General features: G+C 33.0%; 1 long non-coding RNA gene across 1 annotated transcript; it reads right to left on the bottom strand.

The window, feature by feature from the left end:
• Window positions 1-1717: 1717 nt before the first annotated feature.
• LOC108489554 (uncharacterized) lies at window positions 1718-18367 on the bottom strand. Its single transcript, XR_001872010.2, has 5 exons — window positions 17672-18367; window positions 16660-16777; window positions 6499-6617; window positions 2677-2795; window positions 1718-2160 (listed from the first exon to the last, which is right to left on the bottom strand). It is a non-coding gene; the product is annotated as an uncharacterized LOC108489554 (long non-coding RNA).
• Window positions 18368-18471: the final 104 nt, after the last annotated feature.

The following is an 18471-nucleotide window of genomic DNA, read 5'->3' as shown; positions in this document are numbered from 1 at the left end:
GTGCTTAATGTTAGTTGAATGTTGGCTGATGATTTTGGCATGTATAAGTTATTTTGGCACCATGTGATGTTGGTTGGCTTGTGTCATCTCAATACTTTTGATGCCTATTTAGTATGTTAATGTATCAATGGTTTGACTCATGTTTCAATTACCAATATGGTTTGTGATGGATTAGTTTCAATATGGTCAAGATAGGGTATGTTTCGAAAAGGTTTTAGACTTCATGTGCATGACTGAAATGTGGTAATGTATACATGTTTAGGTAAGATTTGAACGAATGCATCTGAGGTTTCTTTTTTGGCATATTGGTTGAATGGATTTGGTGTATTGAATTGGTCATTCCATGCATGTTTTGGTAAGGTTTTGAAGCTTTGATTATGTGTAAAAATTCTTTTAGGTACATGCTTGATTTGCTGATGGAAATGGCTTGATTTTGGGTAATTTCATGTCCACACTGCCTGAGACACAAGCATGTGACTCAGTCGTGTGTGGCACACGACCAAGAAACATGGTCGTGTGTCCCCTATAGCTTTTAATACATGCAAGTTAGGCTATTACATGGCCTAGCACATGGCCTGGCACACAAAAGTGTGTGGCTATTTCAAGAGTTACACGGCCTAGAACATGGGCATATGGCTTGGCCGTGTGATCCAACTCAGAGAGTTACACGGGTGAGGACACGGGCTGGGACACAGTCGTGTGTCCCTATTTCGATTATTACACAACTTGAGACACGGGTGTGTGTCTCAGTCTTGTGACCCATGCAGTTCAATTTTTCTAACTTTGTCTTATACTTTTCGATTGTTTCCATTTTAGTCTGAGATTGTTTCTAAAGTACTTTTAGGGCCACGAGTGCTTGATTAAAGGACATTGTGTATGTGATTGAATGTAGTTATATTATGTTTTCATTGATTTATGAAATGAATAAATTAATGTTTTGTATGCATGGTAATACTCTGTAACCCTATTCTGGTGACAGATATGGGTTAGGGGTGTTACACTTTCTCTTTGCCTTTTGTTTCTATTCTTTTTCTATTTTGAACCATGGCTAAGTTTTGCTTGTTTGTTTTAAATTTTATGATTATGGGCTAAACGTTTGTTATCTAAAATAATTATGGAATTCTAATATGAGATTATTGGTACTTTGTTAAGAATGTTTGTTGCAATATGAGGTTTATGCATTCAAGTGTTATTCATGTTAATGCTTGCTATTGCTTGATCAACATTAGTGGGTAATTGTGTTAATTACTAATTTTGAAAAGGTTGTGATTAATGTACGTAAGACTTGAATGGTGCATGTTTAATTTCTTTGGTTTTAAATATGTAATAATATAAACATATATCATTACTGTGCATAATCTTGTAGTAATAGTGCTTACAACTGTATTATCTATATTAAATTGGCATAGACATATGTTAAATTAGTTAAAGGATTGAACATAGTGACTCTAAGAGAAGCCTATAAATTGTCGATTCTAGGTTAATAAACCGTCACATTACCGCAGCATCGCTACCAGTAATTGCATATTAGGGGGAAATAATTATTCTGGCTCTTCAATTCATTGCATATTAGTGACTTGAGACCATTAACTTGAAATGCCTAAAATGGTGAAATTATTCTTGATGTCTCGAGACAATAGCTTCATTCTTTCGAGAGTAAATGGTAAAGTTTCCAAATGTATCACTATTCTTCATACATTAAAGATCAAAACCATACTTCTATAAAACCATTATAACATAATATCAACCAACACCAACTTGGCACACAAACACACATAATTAACACCTAGTAACATCTCAACTAGTTAACACCCATAGGTATACATAATTTGTTACATAGCAACATCATGACTTATACTTATTAGTTTAAATGTCATCGTCAAAGATTACCAAGTGACAAAAAAATGCCCCAACAGAGACATCAACAGTCTATACCAATAAAAAGACCTTATAGGACCCTAATTATCTAAGTACATGCCTTTACAACTCATAAATAAAATGAAGCATTGCAAAAGTCTAGTTGAGTTGAGATGTGAGATCTAGATGTTACTGACTCTCCTTGTTGATCCATAACATAATAGCCGTTGAATTTGTTGCTTGTGGCTCGTTGCTCGTCTTCGTCTTCCTATTGCCCCGTGACATTCCGACATCATTTTCAACCTCATTCAATTTACAAAGTATAGAAACATTATTAAATTATGAACTTAAAATACATATTAATTCAAATTAGACTCATTTACATATTTTTCAATTAGATCCCTTATTTCACTAATATATAAAATTTCTATAATTTATAATTTACCCGATCAAATCTAAATTTAGCTTCATAAATATAGTATAAATACCTCAATCTATCATTATTCATTAACAAACCTCAAAGTTATTGTCCCTTACAATTAGGTCCCTTATAACACATAACTATACATATATCTTAAACTTATGTCAAACTTGATTCTACACATTCCTCTACATTGAATTAGCATGTATTTTCTATAATTGAATATTGAATTTAGCCTTCATAAATTCTTGAGCTCTAAGCTTCTATTTTTTTCTAAGAATTCAACAATGATAATCTAAGATATACTTAAAAATTCAAACATCCAATGGATGTGCCATGGAAATTGATGTTTAATAAGCTAAAGTCCACCTTAAAATTAAAGGAAAAAAAATACTTACTTTTCCATGTTAGAGCTCACAACAATGGCTTGAAAATGGCATGCAAAGCTTTTGTTCTTCTTCTTTATTTCTTTGGTTTCGGTGGTGAAAAGATGAAGATGAAATGCCACCACTCCTCTCTACCACTTTTCACAATATATAAACTTCAATTAATTAACATTAACTAACTTTAATCTATTAGTTAAAATATATTTTGATAATGATTAGTGGAAAATGATGATATAATCATACAAAAGCATTTCCATAAATTATAATTGGTATAATCATTTCATAGTCCTAGATAAAATTGTACATTAAGGATTTTAAATTCTCTTCAATTAAACCTCATTAATTTTAGTTACTTTCAATCTAGTCCATGTCATATTATTAATAGCTTAATCAATTTAATCACTTAGTATATTAATATTATTATTTCTTATCGAGCACATAATGTTAGGATTTCGACACGATTAAGCAGCGAACAAGTAAAATAGCGGAATAAATTGAGAAATTAAACACACAAATTTAACGTGGAAAAACCCCTCCAAATAGGATAAAAAATCACGGGCAAAGATAATTTTACTATAATGGCAAAAGAATGAAGAGTACAAAAGATGGAGATAAAAACTAAACCCCAAAAACCCGAAAACAAAGAACCCACAAAACGTAAACACAAAATTATCTAAATGTGTTCTGAGTTCTAATCTCTAATGGGAGTATTTTTCTAAGGTTGTAAAAGAGCCTATTTATAGGCTAAATTCATAGGTCAAATAATAATAAAATAATCTAAACTAATCAAGATTTGATTGAAACAAGTAAATGAGTTTAAGCGAAAGATTATTTCTCAAATTTGACTGAAAATAGGAGTCATATTTAACACATAATTATCTTAACTAATAATTTCCAACTAACTCATTTTTATGAAATTCAATTTTGAAAATAAATTTTTAGACACTGATGAAAATTGGGTCTTACATACAATGTCCAATTCCCATGTGGCAAAGGACCATAGATCGAAAATGAACTACAATGGCTCGACTAGTTGATAGAGTATGGGTGAAAACTTTTGGTAAGGCTTACACTTAGCCACAAATTCCAAGGCATCCTTCTAAAGGGTTATAACGAGAAATATGGGCAAGTATACACAGTCGTTCAAGTAATAAGTAAAAATGAGTTATCATCTCCATATGGACTATATAAGTTTAACCAAATAATTGAAAAATTATAAATGACAATTTGATGTAAAAACTCAATAATTTTGGATGGTGATTAAATTAATTAAATGTAAAGAGTGAAATTTTTATCTAGATGCAATTTACCTAAATGTATGAATGAATGGATTTAGCGACGAAAACAATCAACATTAAATGGCCTAGGATAATTATATTAATCAATTCAATTTACTTTATCATGCTTAACAATGTTCGGAAATACTTCCATGGAAACTCGATCTTTCATGAGTTTGAAAACTAAATTAAGTCCTTTCAGAGTCTTTTACTTAGTTAAATATGAATTTTATTGATCATATTAACTAAGGGTTTCTTAGCATTTATGTAAGGTCACGGAGATGAAACAGTTTAATTACATAAACCTAAAAAATATGCAAGATAATAGAGCTAACTAAAGATATTATGTACCTCAACTTAGTCGGGTTTAATGATCTAAATTGAGTATTGCACTTTTCAATTATGTGTCTACTAGCCATCATCTAGTTAGGATCGCTCAACTAATCTGAGTGCACCCAATCATGTATGAATGAAATGCATCATGATATTAATTGAAAACATGATAGACTGAGGCCTAAACATATTAAACATGAATAAAATAGATCTTATTGAATTAACATAATCCTAGAAAATAGGATTTAAAATATCATTGTTGATGTCAAACATAATAAACTCAAAGCAGACATGATTAAAATAAATAACAAGAGGAAAGAGTAAACTCTATTCAGTTCAGCAGCCATTCGGATCTATTCTGACTAATGTGCTCCTCTGTTCTACTCGATGCTCTTTTGCTAAGGAGTTTCTAAGGTGGTCGGCCAAGGAATACTTTTAACAAAGCTTTTGTGGCTAAAGGATGGAAAGAAGATGGGCAGCTATGCAAAGGAAAGGAAAAGGGAAATGAAATGTAGAGAAAATGCTAATGAGAGAAGAGAAATGAGTTTTGAAGGATAAGGGATGCTTTGAAAAGTGATAGGTGCATGGTATTTATATGTGAAGGTAAGGGGTAGAGTTAGCTAAAAATAGATTTCAAATCCCTTCCTTTTCTATCACACATGGCCAACCACATTTCAATGAAAAGGGGATGATTTAGTCTCCTCATTTTGGATTCAAACTAAGGCTATTCATAGTCATAGGGTCGACGGTTTCAACAGTGAAGTAGTTGGGCTAATTTCTAATTATTTTCCATATGTAAGGATCTTCAATTGAATACCCCAAAGCTTGTTTTTGGGCTTCCATCTACTTGTGTCAAAACTAGGCTTTAGTTCCCCTTTGTTGGATGGTTTCTCAGTCCAATAATGTAGCAGACATGTCCATCTTTTAGCACCACTTTTACTGGGTCAAGTTACCAACCTCATGACCCAAATTGCATTGTCTTGTCGTCTACATGAATTAGAAACAAAAACAATCAACATTAAATGGGATAGGATAATTATATTAATCAAATCAACTTACATTCATCGTGCTAACATGTTTGGAATTACTTCCATGGCAACTCGATCTCTTATGGGTTTAGAAACCAAATTAAGTCCTCACAGATCTTTTACTTAGTTAAATATGCATGTTATTAAACACATTAGGCTAAGGGTTTCTTAGCATTTATGCAAGGTCACAGATACATTTACGTTTGCAACAATTTAATTACATAAAACTAAAAACCATGCAAGATAATAGAGCTAACTAAAGATATAATGAGCCTTAACTTAGTCTGTTTTAATGACCTAAATTAAGCATTGCACTTTTCAATTATGCATTTACTAGCCGTCGTCTAGGTAGGATCGCTCAGCTAATCTAAGTGCACCTAATCACGTATGAATTAAATGCATCATGATATTAATGGAAAACATAAATTAAATAAATCTCATTAACTTAATATAATTATCCCTGCAAATAGGATTTAAAACTTCATAGTTGATGTAAAAAGCATAAAACTCAAATCAAACATGTCAAAACAGATAATCATGAAGAAATAGTAGACTCAGTTCAGCAGCCTTTCGAATCTGTTCTGACTGATGTGCTCAACTTTACTCAGTTCAGCAGCCTTTCGGATTTATTCTATCTATTCTAGCTGAAGCGCTCCTCCGTTCTGATTGAAACTTCTTTTGCTAAGGGTTTAGAAGATAGCCAGCTAAAGAGTGCTTTTGACAAAGTTTTTGAGCCTAAAGAAGGGAGAAGGGTTGGAGGCTATGCAAGGGAAAAAGAATTGAGAGAAAACCAGAGTGAGTGAGAGAGGAATGTTGAGAAATGAGGGATGATGGAAAAGTGAGGAATGGAAAGGTATTTATAGGTAAAGTAAGGGTATGAGTTTACTAAAAATAGGTTTAAATTTTCTTCCTTCCCTCTCTCATGTGGTCACCCATGCTTCAAGGAAAAGGGATGACCAAGTCTTCTCAATTTGAATTTGAATTTCAAGCTAAAAATAGCTATAGAGTGGACGGTTTCAATAGGAAAGTTGTTGGGCTGAATTCTAATTATCTTCCAATTGCAGAGACCTTCAATTAAATATCCCAAAACACATTTTTGGCAGCCAACATCAAGTTTCAAAATTGGGCTTTTAATTCTCTTTGTTGGATGGTTTTTTCAGTCTAATAACTTAGCAGACATGTCCATCTTTTATCACCTTCTTTACTGGGTCAAGTAGTCAACCCCATGCCCAAAATTACATGGTCTTGCCATCCACATGGATAATTTGTGCATGGCCATCTTTTATTTATTTAAATCATGTCTCCAATAGACCTCCTACATAGTGAAAAGTACATACATTAATAAATTAAGATAAATTAATACAAAATATGCATGAAAATCATGTACTTAAGCATAATTTCACATACTTTCTAAATTCATGTCTAAAATTACTAATTAAGTAAAATTCACTTATTTCAATAATAATTACTCGAGATAAACATAATAATTAACTAAAAAGATGGTAAAAACATATAGAAAAAAACCTATATAATTTTGAGTTTACAATATTCTATCAATTGATTAAAGGTGAAAATCCAAAGAAAATCCCTTTGAATCATACTTATTTTTGGATTCAGATTCATAATTTGTCGTATGGAGCTATATCAGAGGGATTGGCAAGAACATTGGGGGAGTTCATTGGACAGTTCATACAATATGATGCTGCATTAATTTCTAAAGGGGAACGAAGATATATGAGATTTCGCGTAAAATTCGAAGTAAGATTAGCACTGAAAAGGAAGAAAAAACTATCATTGGGACAAAGGAAGAAAGGATATGCATGCTTTCAATACGAGAGGCTCTCATTATTTTGTTTACTATATAGAAAATTGGGGCATGAGGAAGGGTTTTTCCCAGTAAGAAAGACAATCAATACTCAAGAGGTCAAATTTGGATGGATCTATCCCTAAAAGCACCTACGAGGAACGAGTTACTTGTCGAAAGCAAATGGCTAAGAGAAAAATGGCTAGGCGGGTTCCAGGGAAGGAATAACTTCATTGGCATAGAAATTTATAGAAGGAAAAAATGAGGGTTAGACAAATATGTAACATCTCAAGGAAACGGGGTTATAGAACAAAGGAAAACCATGCAGGAGAATACAACAATCGATATTTGTGAAGGAAAGAAATGTCAACGAACAAGACATGAAAACTACAATAAAAGGGAAGATTTGGAAGCTATGATTCAATCTATTAATATATCAATGACCACTAGTAAGCGTGCTAATTGAGTGCAATAAAAAATCTTAAGTTGGAATGTTCGTGGATTAGGGCATCCACGAGCGATTAATCGCCTCCAGAACAAGGTGAGGTATGTATAGCCCCAAATTTTGTTTCTAATAGAAACAAATTTAAGTGATAAAAGAATGGATAAAGTTTGTGTAAGATGTGGGTTTCACAATGAAATAGATGTTGGTGCGCAATAAACCAAATGAAAATTATCTGTTGGATGGAAAATGGAGCATGAAGTGCAACTGAGAAATTATTCAATCAATCATATCGACGTGATAGTTAAAGAGAAAGAGGGAATGTTGTCATGGAGACTCATAAGGTTTTACAGTGTGCTGGAAAAATAGAATAGAAGGGGAGCTTGGAGCCACTTGAGGAGATTGGGGAATTATCAAGGTTTGTCATGGATAGTCATTAGAGATTTCAACGAAATCATGTTATCTTTTGAGAAGATGGATGGTAGGTTAAGAAGTGATAGAAACATGGCCCGATTCTGTAAGACATTGGAAGAATGTACTCTTAATGACCTAGGTTTTTTCGAAAAATGGTACACTTGGGAAAAAGGCAAGTTGCTAGAAAATAATGTGCACGAAAGACTCGATAGTGGTGTGGCAAATCAGGCATGGTAGGAATCTTTTCCAGGGTACTCTCTAAAACACTTAACGCACTCTATTTCTGATCATCGCCCATTATTGGTTGATATGGTGATTGAAGATAATAGGATTCGCATGGAGCAGAGCTTTCAGTTCAATGCAAATTGGATCTTAGAAGAAGAATGTGAACAATGAATAAAATCCCTTTGGGAGGGGAATTCAGAAGAGGTGTCTACAAAACTCCAAATACTAAGAGAAGCACTAGATGTGAAGATGGGGAGACTCATGACTAGTAAAAAAAAAAGAAACCCACTTTTTGACTAAAAGATTAGTTGAATTGAGTTCAATGGATTCAGATGACGAAATGCTTACAGAGTTGGAAGAAGTCAAATTGGCTTTAAACTTAGAAGCTGATAAAGAAGAACTATTCAATGAGCAATGAGCAAGAGCGAATTGGATCAAATTTGGAGATAGAAATACATCATTTTTTTTCATAATTTAGCAAATCAGCGAAATAAAGGAATAGGGTAAGAAAGCTAAGAGGGCCATATAGGTAGTGGCTTGTAACCAAAGAAAAGAAATTAAAGATCGCAATGAATTACTTCAAAGAACATTTTAAGGAATCAAATACAAGGAATGGTGAAAGGATGTTACCAGGGTTTACCAATTGTATTAACAAAAATATGAGCAGGGCATTAACAAAGGAATTTCGAATTGAAGAAATCATAATAGCAATAAACAATATAGCACATTTGAAGGCTTCTGGAGTGGACAGCTACCCCCACTTTGTTTTACCAAAAGTACTGACATATTGTGGGGGAAGAAACAGCGAGTTTCTGCTTGGACATATTAAACAGGAGGAAAGAGTTCGATGATATCAACAGTACAAGTATTGTACTTATTCCAAAAGTCAATCAAGTAAATAGTATGACACAATTCAAACCAGTCAGCTTATGGAACGTGGTGTATAAAATTATTTATGAAGTTATGGTTAATGGATTCAAATCAGTATTAGACATTTTCATTGACGAAGCACAAGCAGCCTTTGTTCCAGGGAGATAGATCACAGATAATGCAATAATCGCTTATGAAATACTGCAACAGAGGATGATGAAGAGAAGACAAAATCAATGAACATTGAATCTAACCAGGAAAAAGAATAAGTGAACCATATTCCTGCACTAACTGAACCTGCTACTACACCTCTATCAACTGTGCCCATATTGAAGCAAGATCATGAGATTAATCAACTGATTGATGATCTCACTAAATTAGATGATAATGATGAAGAAAAGGTTCCAATCAATATGCTGAAAATGAAGCAGCATTACAAGTGCGTTGCTCGAAAAACAACTCTCCCTAATTAAAGTAAAATTAAAATTTTCCCAAGCTTTCGTCTTTATTTTCATTTGCATATTTTTCATTATATGCCATGTGTTTTTCATGCATTCATAATTGTTGTCATTGCATTTTACATATATATATTTATGTATATGTTTGTTTTCGCATTCTAGAATTTTAAATTGTTCATGCATTAATGACAATGCATCCCTTAGGTTTGGGGGTATGTTGTGTTTTGCATATAGTCTCATTAGAAATGTGTTTTAATATTTGTTCATTTTGTCATTTATTTTACCATGACATACAAATGCCAAATAACTGTCAGACTATGACAAGTATATTGTTATCTATGATGTTCGATAAGGATAATAACTCTTCAATAAATTTAGAAAATTGTGATAGTTGATTAGGTATGTTTAACTTAGTTGTTTGAAAATTGATCCCTAAATCCCTAAAATTGATCCCTAATTATAATTACAATTAGTCTATAGTAGGTTTCTTTTAATACATATAGAAATTCTTGAGCCTAAGATTAGTAAATTAGCAATGTGTAATAAGAAATACCACAGCAAAGCTGAGGGTAAATCAATAAGAAAATTAAAAAGACACTATGAAGCACTCCAGTGTTTGAAATTTTTGAGTAGGTCACTAACACTCTGTTTGCTCCATTATATTATTGATTAAAAAAGAAAGATCAAATAAGAGCGAGTAAAAAAAAGAAAAGAAAAAAAGAGAGAAAACAGTTTAGAGGCACTTCACTGTAGTAGTAGTAGTAAACTGAGTAGCTAAGGGGGTAGTTGTTTGCTCCTTCTATCTTTTTAGTCAAAAGCCTTAGCTTCATGAGTGAATTACATTCAAATTGTAGCATGATGTAATATCTAGAAATCTAGTGTATGTTCCGTTAAGATTGTCAAGTAAAGAAATCATGTGACAAAATGAATTCCCTAGGAAAAAAAATATAATTAAAGTATGCAATGACAAGATAATTATGAGAAGAGACACTGAGTTTTAGGAGAAAGATAAAATAAGTATATTAGAGAATGCTTGCTATAGTCAGCACTATGTGAATATTTAGTAAATTTTAATGTTAGGTAACATTTTCTGCACTTCGTATGCTATTTCTGAGATAGAAGACTGCTAGAATGGAGGTATAAAGTATACTTCAGAAAGTTTAGTAGCATATGAGGTAATTATAGTGTTATAGAAAATTCATGCATACTTACACATATTCTACTTGAGGATAAGTAAGAATTCAGGTTTTGGGGTGTGATAACTCTTGAAAAAAGTTATATTTCTAGCCTCTAAACTTGATTAAATGTATGTACTTAAATAGATATATTTTCATTTTTAGGTTAATTTTAGAACATTGCATAATAACACTTAGATTATGTCTTGAATGTAATATTATGTTAGTTTTCCTGTTGGGAGAAAGAGAACTGGTTGTTGTATGCAGCAGGTGCAGAAAAGATAAAGAAAATGAGAAAAAGAATAAAGGAAGTGAAATATTGCCATGGCCAAAGGTTGGATGAATTGCCAACATTAATGCCATGGCAATTCCAGGATAATGCTGAGAAATCTTGAAAAGAGTTATATTTCTAGCCTCTAAACTTGATTAAATGTACATACTTAAGTAGATATATTTCCATTTTTAGGTTAATTTTAGAACATTGCATAATAACACTTAGATTGTGTCTTGAATGTAATTTTATGTTATTTTTCCTATTGGGAGAAAGAGAATTGGTTGTTGTATGCAATAAGTGCAGAAAAGATGAAGAAAAGGAGAAAGAGAATAAAGGAAGTGAAATATTGCCACAGTAAAAGGTTGGATGGATTGCCAACATAAATGCCAAGGCAATTCCAGGATAATGCTGATAACTCTTGAAAAAAGTTATATTTATAGCCTCTAAACTTGATTAAATGTATGTACTTAAGTAGATTTATTTGCATTTTTAGGTTACTTTTAGAACATTGCATGATAACACTTAGATTTTGTCTTGAATGTAATTTTTATGTTATTTTTCCTGTTCGGAGAAAGAGAATTGGTTATTGTATTGTAACAGCTCGATTTTGGGCCTAGTCGGAATAATGGTTTCGAGACCACAAATTCGATATAATAAAATTTATTTTTATTATATTTTTATGGTCTACGATTTCATAAAATGATTTCATAAAAATTTCATTTGAAAATTTTGACGTTCGGGAACTCAATTTAGTCAAAAGGACTAAATTGTAAAAATTGCAAAACTTGAGTTCTATATGTTAGAGGTGTCCAATTGTTATGAAATTTTAAATTGGAGGTACTTAAATGGAAATTAGACCATTGGTTAATTTTTTGGACAAAAATGGACATGGTTAGGCATGTTTCCAAATTTTTTATTAAGGGCATTTTAGTCATTTAGTTATTAAAATGAATTAAAAACAAATTTAAAAGCCAATTTTTTTCCATCTTCAACCCCTTGGCCAAAACTTGCATGGAAAAACCATGGCTAGGGTTTTTTTCAACTTTCCAAGCTCCATAGTAAGTCCGGTCTTGCCCCGTTTTTAATGATTTTCACGTTTTTGAAATCTTCATAATAAGATTTACCTATTTCTACCCTTGATTGGAAGTAGGGTTCATGTTTAAAAATTTACCCATGTGTGACATATGTGTATTTTGATGTTTGATGGAGGAATATGAAAGTTTGTTGTGTGTTAAACGACTTTTACTAAGTAGTTTTCAGTAAAAATGCCTAAAATGACTAATTTGTAAAAGTTATAAAATTTGTCATAAAAAGGTGATTTAGTGAAAATTGTGGGCTGCTATAGTTATGAAAATGATTCTACTAGGCTTGTATGTTAAATAAATTGAATGAAAATCATTTTATAAGTCTAGGGAAAAAGTGTAAATATGACAAAATTTAGGGGCAAAAATATAATTTTTGCCAAATATGATTTTTGGGCTAAGTTGATTATTATAATGATTAAATAAGTTAAATGTGATATTTTAGATCAAGAAAAACAAGGTTCGATCTAGATTGAGGAAAAATAAGTAATTGACGAATAATTCCTTTTTACCGATTTTGCTTTCAAGGTAAGTTTGTATGTAAATACTGCATCGTTTTTACTTACGTTATCACATTTTATAATGTTTTATGAAATGTGGCTGAATATTGAATGAAATTGACAAGTATCGAAAAGTAAAAAATTTCCCGGTTGAACATTAGGAACAGAATAGGATACAAGTGACATGTTACTAGTGACTCAGTGCGGTACCATGTGAAGGCCACTTTGAGAAGAGATAGCTTGGTCATAAGTGTGGTACTATGTGAGGGCCACTTTATGAAGAAAGATAGCTTTGGTCACAAGTGTGGTATTATATGGAGGCCACTTTGTGAAGAAGGTAGCTTTGACTACAATGGTGGTACTATGTGCAGGCCACCGGGTATCCGTTATTATTCTGATGTATTCAACGGGAAATGACTAGGTTTAATTGAATATGACTATGTGATGAATAATTGCAGTATGTGTGTGTAAACTTATGAGCAATGTGCTCGATATGTGATCGAACTTTGGTAAGATTCATATGAAGTAAGTGTTACAATGAAAGTTACTACAAAAAAAACATGAAAGAGTGAAATTTAGTTAATAAAACAGTTTTGGACAGCAGTAGTTGTGTAACTTTGAAAAATCACCAAAAATGGTGGAAATCGATTAGAGGTTGAATAAGATATAAAATTAAAGCTTATTGAGTCTATTTTCATATAAAGGAAATGGTGTAAGCAAAAGAATTTCATATCATGAGATATTTGAATTTTTGTGAGACAAGTCAGAATGATTTCGGAATCCCCTGTTCTGATTTAGGAAAAAATAATTATGGGTTATAATTTATATGCTTAAAATCCTTAATGAGTCTATTTTTAAAAGAAACAAATGGGAACATCATCCGAATCACGTATGAGGAGATAATTAAATTTTTAGTTAAGAGGGGTCGGAACTGTCAGACAGCGAAACAGGGATGAATTTAAAGAATAAAGTACACTTATTGGCCAAACCAAAAATTCTGAAAATTTTATGGTAATAATATATGCGAGTCTAGTTTCTGGAAAAATTAGCGGATCTTAATTTGGAGTTCCATAGCTCCAAATATAAATAATTTAGTGACTGTGACTCGAATAGACAACTTGTTTTGAACTTGAGTAAATAGTGGAATTATATGCAATTATGATTGTATTACCTTGAGAACATATTGTGAGAATTGGTGAAAACATGTTAATAAATTGCTTATTATTTTCATACAGGCTTACTAAGCTATATAGCTTACCCCCTCCCTTTTCCTCATTTTATAGGGTCACTAAGCTAGCTTGGGTTGAAGATCGTCGGAGATTCTATCACACTATCAAGCTATCATTTGGGTATAAGTGAATGCAAGTATTTTAAGTCTATGGCGTGTATAGAGACTTAATCATTTGGTGTATGAGTCATTACGATTTAGCTAAATGTATTAGCTTGTGATGGCTAAAAGTTGGATGTAATTCGTAGCCATGCAAATTGGCTTAGATTGGTTAAATTGTTGTAAGCCCATATAAGTATGTATGTGCATATGTCAATGTTTTGCTATGTGATTTATATTTGCTTAATATATGATGGTTACGAGTTTATTCATATGTTAATGCCCTTTGAGTGCAAACTTAGCATGGAATGATTTGGCAAGGCCTAATGTTATAATTCATGACAGTTAATGGTATGAAAATGATAAGGTATTGCTTAATTGTAGTTTTTTTTTAAGGCATTTATATGCCATGATTTGTGACATGTGATGTTGTGTGAATATGTGTAAGTAAGGGTGACAAAATGGCTTGAAAAATAGCCCTGTATTTGTCTACACGGGTAGACACATGGGTGTGTGTCTAGGTCGTGTTTGACACATGGTCAGCCTCATGGGCGTGTGATCTAGCCGTGTGTCCCCTGCACCTTAATTTAGACAAAACAAAATGTCCATAATTGAGCACACGGGCAGAGACACGAGCATGTGCGTCAGTCGTGTGTGCTACACGGCCTAGCACACGAGTGTGTGACTTGGCCGTGTGACCTAAATTTGATGATGACGTCATAAACAAAATGCACCCTAAGATGGACATGGCCTGAAGCACAGGCGTGCGATATGCCACACGGGCGTGTGGACCAATTTCATGATGAAAATTTCTAAGTTTCCCGAGAGTTTCTAAAGTTCTCGATTTAGTCTCGAATCATTCCTAATATATGTTTTGGGCCTCGTTGGCTCGTTTAAGGGACGATATGAATGTTTACGAAAAGTTTTAAATTTGAGTGAAAATTCATGTCTCGATTTTGTATAAATGTTTATGTTTAAGTCTGATAATGCCTCGTACCCTATTCCGACGTCGAATACGGGTAAGAGGTGTTACATGTATGCAGTAGGTGCAGAAAAGATAAAGAAAATAAGAAAGAGAATAAAGAAAGTGAAATATTGCCATGGCAAAAGGTTGGATGGATTGCCAACATAAATGTTATGGCAATTCCAGGATAATGCTGATAACTCTTGAAAAGAGTTATATTTCTAGCCTCTAAACTTGATTGAATGTATGTACTTAAGTAGATATATTTGCATCTTTAGGTTAATTTTAGAACATTGCATAATAACACTTAGATTGTGTCTTGAATGTAATTTTATGTTATTTTTCCTGTTGAGAGAAAGATAATTGATTGCTGTATACAGTAGCTGAAGAAAATATGAAGAAAATGAGAAAGAGAATGAAGTGAAATATTGCCATTGCAAAAGGTTGGATGGATTGCCAACATAAATGCCATGGCAATTCTAGGATAATGCTGACGTAGCACTTAGTCCTCGTCCTTTTTAGCCAGCTGTCTATGTACCAGATAAATCCACCTCAAAAGAGGGAGAAAGAGGGAACTACCCTATAAAAGAGGAAAGAGAAAATAAATGAGGAGAGGATTTTTTAGAGAGAGGAATTAGAGAAGATTTAGGGATTAGTTTTCTATTCAGAAAAATCTGGTGGAAAATTCTAGAGAGAAATAAAGGGTAGCAACTTAAGATAGCATAATACAGACGCGAAGAAGGGGGAAATAGTTAACCTGGATTTACGTACAATCTGAAGATAAAAGAAAAGCTGGAGTATGGTGAGAATTCTTGCATTTCTGCCTTTATTTTCCTTATTTCTGTTATTCGAACCTATTTGAGAATGTTAATGAATGATTTTATTTTGATGTTAACTTTTCCACCCATGAACTAAATCTTTTTTGGGTTGGAGTTATTCGAGCAAATGTTTTATCATCTTTAATGCCCATGAGTTGAGATTGTTTGTCACTGTTTCATTCGATTTATGCTTATTTTAAATACATGCATGCAAGCTCTAGACATAGTTGATTGTGTGTTGTGTTCTTAGATCTATTTTTAATTCTAAAAAGGTTAAATATACTGGATCTTAAATCGTTTCTTACAAGCGAATACTAGACAGAATATTCGTAGCACTCTAGACATGGATGTTGTGAGTTGTATAGAGAAGAATATTCATGGTAGTTATTAATCCAGAGTTCTGTAGACATACAGTAACTTAGATTTCTAGTTTAAGATCTAGCTATCGAAAGAGGCAGGTTACAGTAGTGACTCTCTAAGTAGTTGATTACACAATATTTTTCCATGGCTTTATTTTGATATGAACATTTCACCTGAATAATTTCAACCCTATTCATTTAACAATAGAATTACTCTTGCTTTTCTCTATAATTTGCCACAGCATTTATTTGCCATATCAATTCTTTGCTTTTAACATTTCATTTCACTAATTCATTATACAAACATCTTGTTCAACTTGAAAGTATTTCCTACTATTTAGATTATAATAACTTACTCAATTTCTTACCAATTTTTTATCCCCGTGGAGACGATACTTACTTATCACTTTATTACTTAAATGGCGTGTACAATTGCACAATTGCATTAGTTATTTACACACAACATATGTGCAAACCGAAAGCAATGGGAGGTTTAGGTTTTAGAGATTTGGCCAAGTTTAATATCGCATTGCTTGCAAAATAAGGATAGAAGTTAACGATGCAACCGGATTTCTTTTTGCTAGAATAATGAAAGGTAAATACTACCCAAATAGTGAATTTTTAAAAGCAAGTTTAGGTTCTCACCCATCTTATACCTGGTGGAGCATATAGAGCGTAAGAAGACTCCTAGATGAGGGTTTGGGTTGGAGGGTTGGTGATGGAAAATCCATTAATGTTTGGAATGAGGCGTGGATTCCAAGACCTAGGCCAGGAAGAATCACATGTCAGACCATTGATATAAACTATACAACAGTTGCTGATTTAATTAACAATGAACAGTCTACTTGGAAAACGGAGGTCCTAGGAAAACTTTTTTACAAAGACCAAGTACACAGAATCATGACCATTCCCGTTGCAGGAATCGATATCAAGGATGTCAGAGTATGGAGAGGTGATAACACAAGTATGTACTTAGCTAAAAGTGGGTACAAATGGCTAAATAAAGAAGATATAGTGATACTGCAAAGGACTATAACCCTCCCCCAATAGACCTATAGACTCTCTACTCAGACTCTGGAACTTACAACTAGCAAGCATGGTTAAAATTACATTCTGGAAAATAGTAAACAATTACATGTCTATATTCAATAATTTACAGGCAATAAATCTGTTAGTAACGAATATCTGCCCACTATGTCGAGTAATGGAGGAATTAGTGGCTCGTGTTTTCTGGGAATGCATGATTTCAAAAGATATCCTACTAGGAGTGGGGATTGATACTTCTCCAAGCTCCCAAGGACAATAATGGAAAATGTAGTTAGCAGAGATTTTTACCAACATGAATGAAGAACAAAGAAAATGCCTAACAATATCCTTCTGAGCGATATGGAAGATAAGAAATAAGGTCCATCATCAAGGAGAAAATTTGAACACATTTGAGGTAATAACATTTATTAAAGCATATCAGGAAGAAAGCAATATCATTAATACAGAAACTTCAACATCTACTAGACAAATCAACATTATGTGGGTTCCACTGAGAGCAGATATGATAAAATGCAATTTTGATGCAGCATTTTGCAACAATACATTCAAATCAGTGATGGGAATATTGTCCAGGGACTGTGAAGATCATATATTGGTTGCATGGACTCACCACAACACCTTTATAGTAGATGCCACCACGGTAGAGGCGAAAGAATGTCTTTAGGCAGTTTCGGTGGCTGAGGAGCTGGGTTTTCGAAATATGATAGTGGAAGGAGATTCCTTGACAGTAATCAAGAAAATATGGTATTGCGGTGATTATTCAAGAAATAAAAGAAAGATGTCGGAGATTCGAAAATGTTACCTGCTCTTTCGCTGGATGAACAACAAACCAAACGGCGCACGTAATGGCAGAGGAAGGGAAGAACTGGCCAGGAACAAAGGTATGGATTGATGAGGCCCCTCAAAGGGTAGAGTTAGCGGCTAAAAGAGACAGAAATTTTTCGAACAGGATTTGAAATGGGTTGGAAGAAATGAAAAACGAAAGGTTTCGTCGGTTTCTTTTTTCTACAAGAACTTTCATGGAGGACGCTAAAAGTACAGATCATTTCAGGGTGGAACGATGGTGGTAGATGAAAGAGTGAATTGCCAAAAGAGAAACTACTGGGTTTTTTTTCTAGAAACTAGGATGTAGTCAATTTTTAGGGTTTGCTTCTTTTAGGTTGTTTATTTGTTTCTTTTTAAGACTGGACGATTTAAGTCCTTTAAGAACTAAGTAGGGTACAACTTTTGCATTAATTAGGATTAGTTCCATCAATTTTAATGGCATCCATATCTTATTCTCAAAAAAAAAAAAAAAGACAAGATGACATTCAAAATAGATACACATTCTTTTCTGGTAATCTTTTTTCACTTATTTCTTTCTTGGTTTGTGTGTCATTATTTCATTGAGTAAAAAAATATTTTAAATAA

This window comes from Gossypium arboreum, chromosome 10 (genome assembly GCF_025698485.1).
Source record: "Gossypium arboreum isolate Shixiya-1 chromosome 10, ASM2569848v2, whole genome shotgun sequence".
Taxonomy (NCBI): domain Eukaryota; kingdom Viridiplantae; phylum Streptophyta; class Magnoliopsida; order Malvales; family Malvaceae; genus Gossypium; species Gossypium arboreum.
This window is presented reverse-complemented; position numbering and strand designations above follow the sequence as displayed.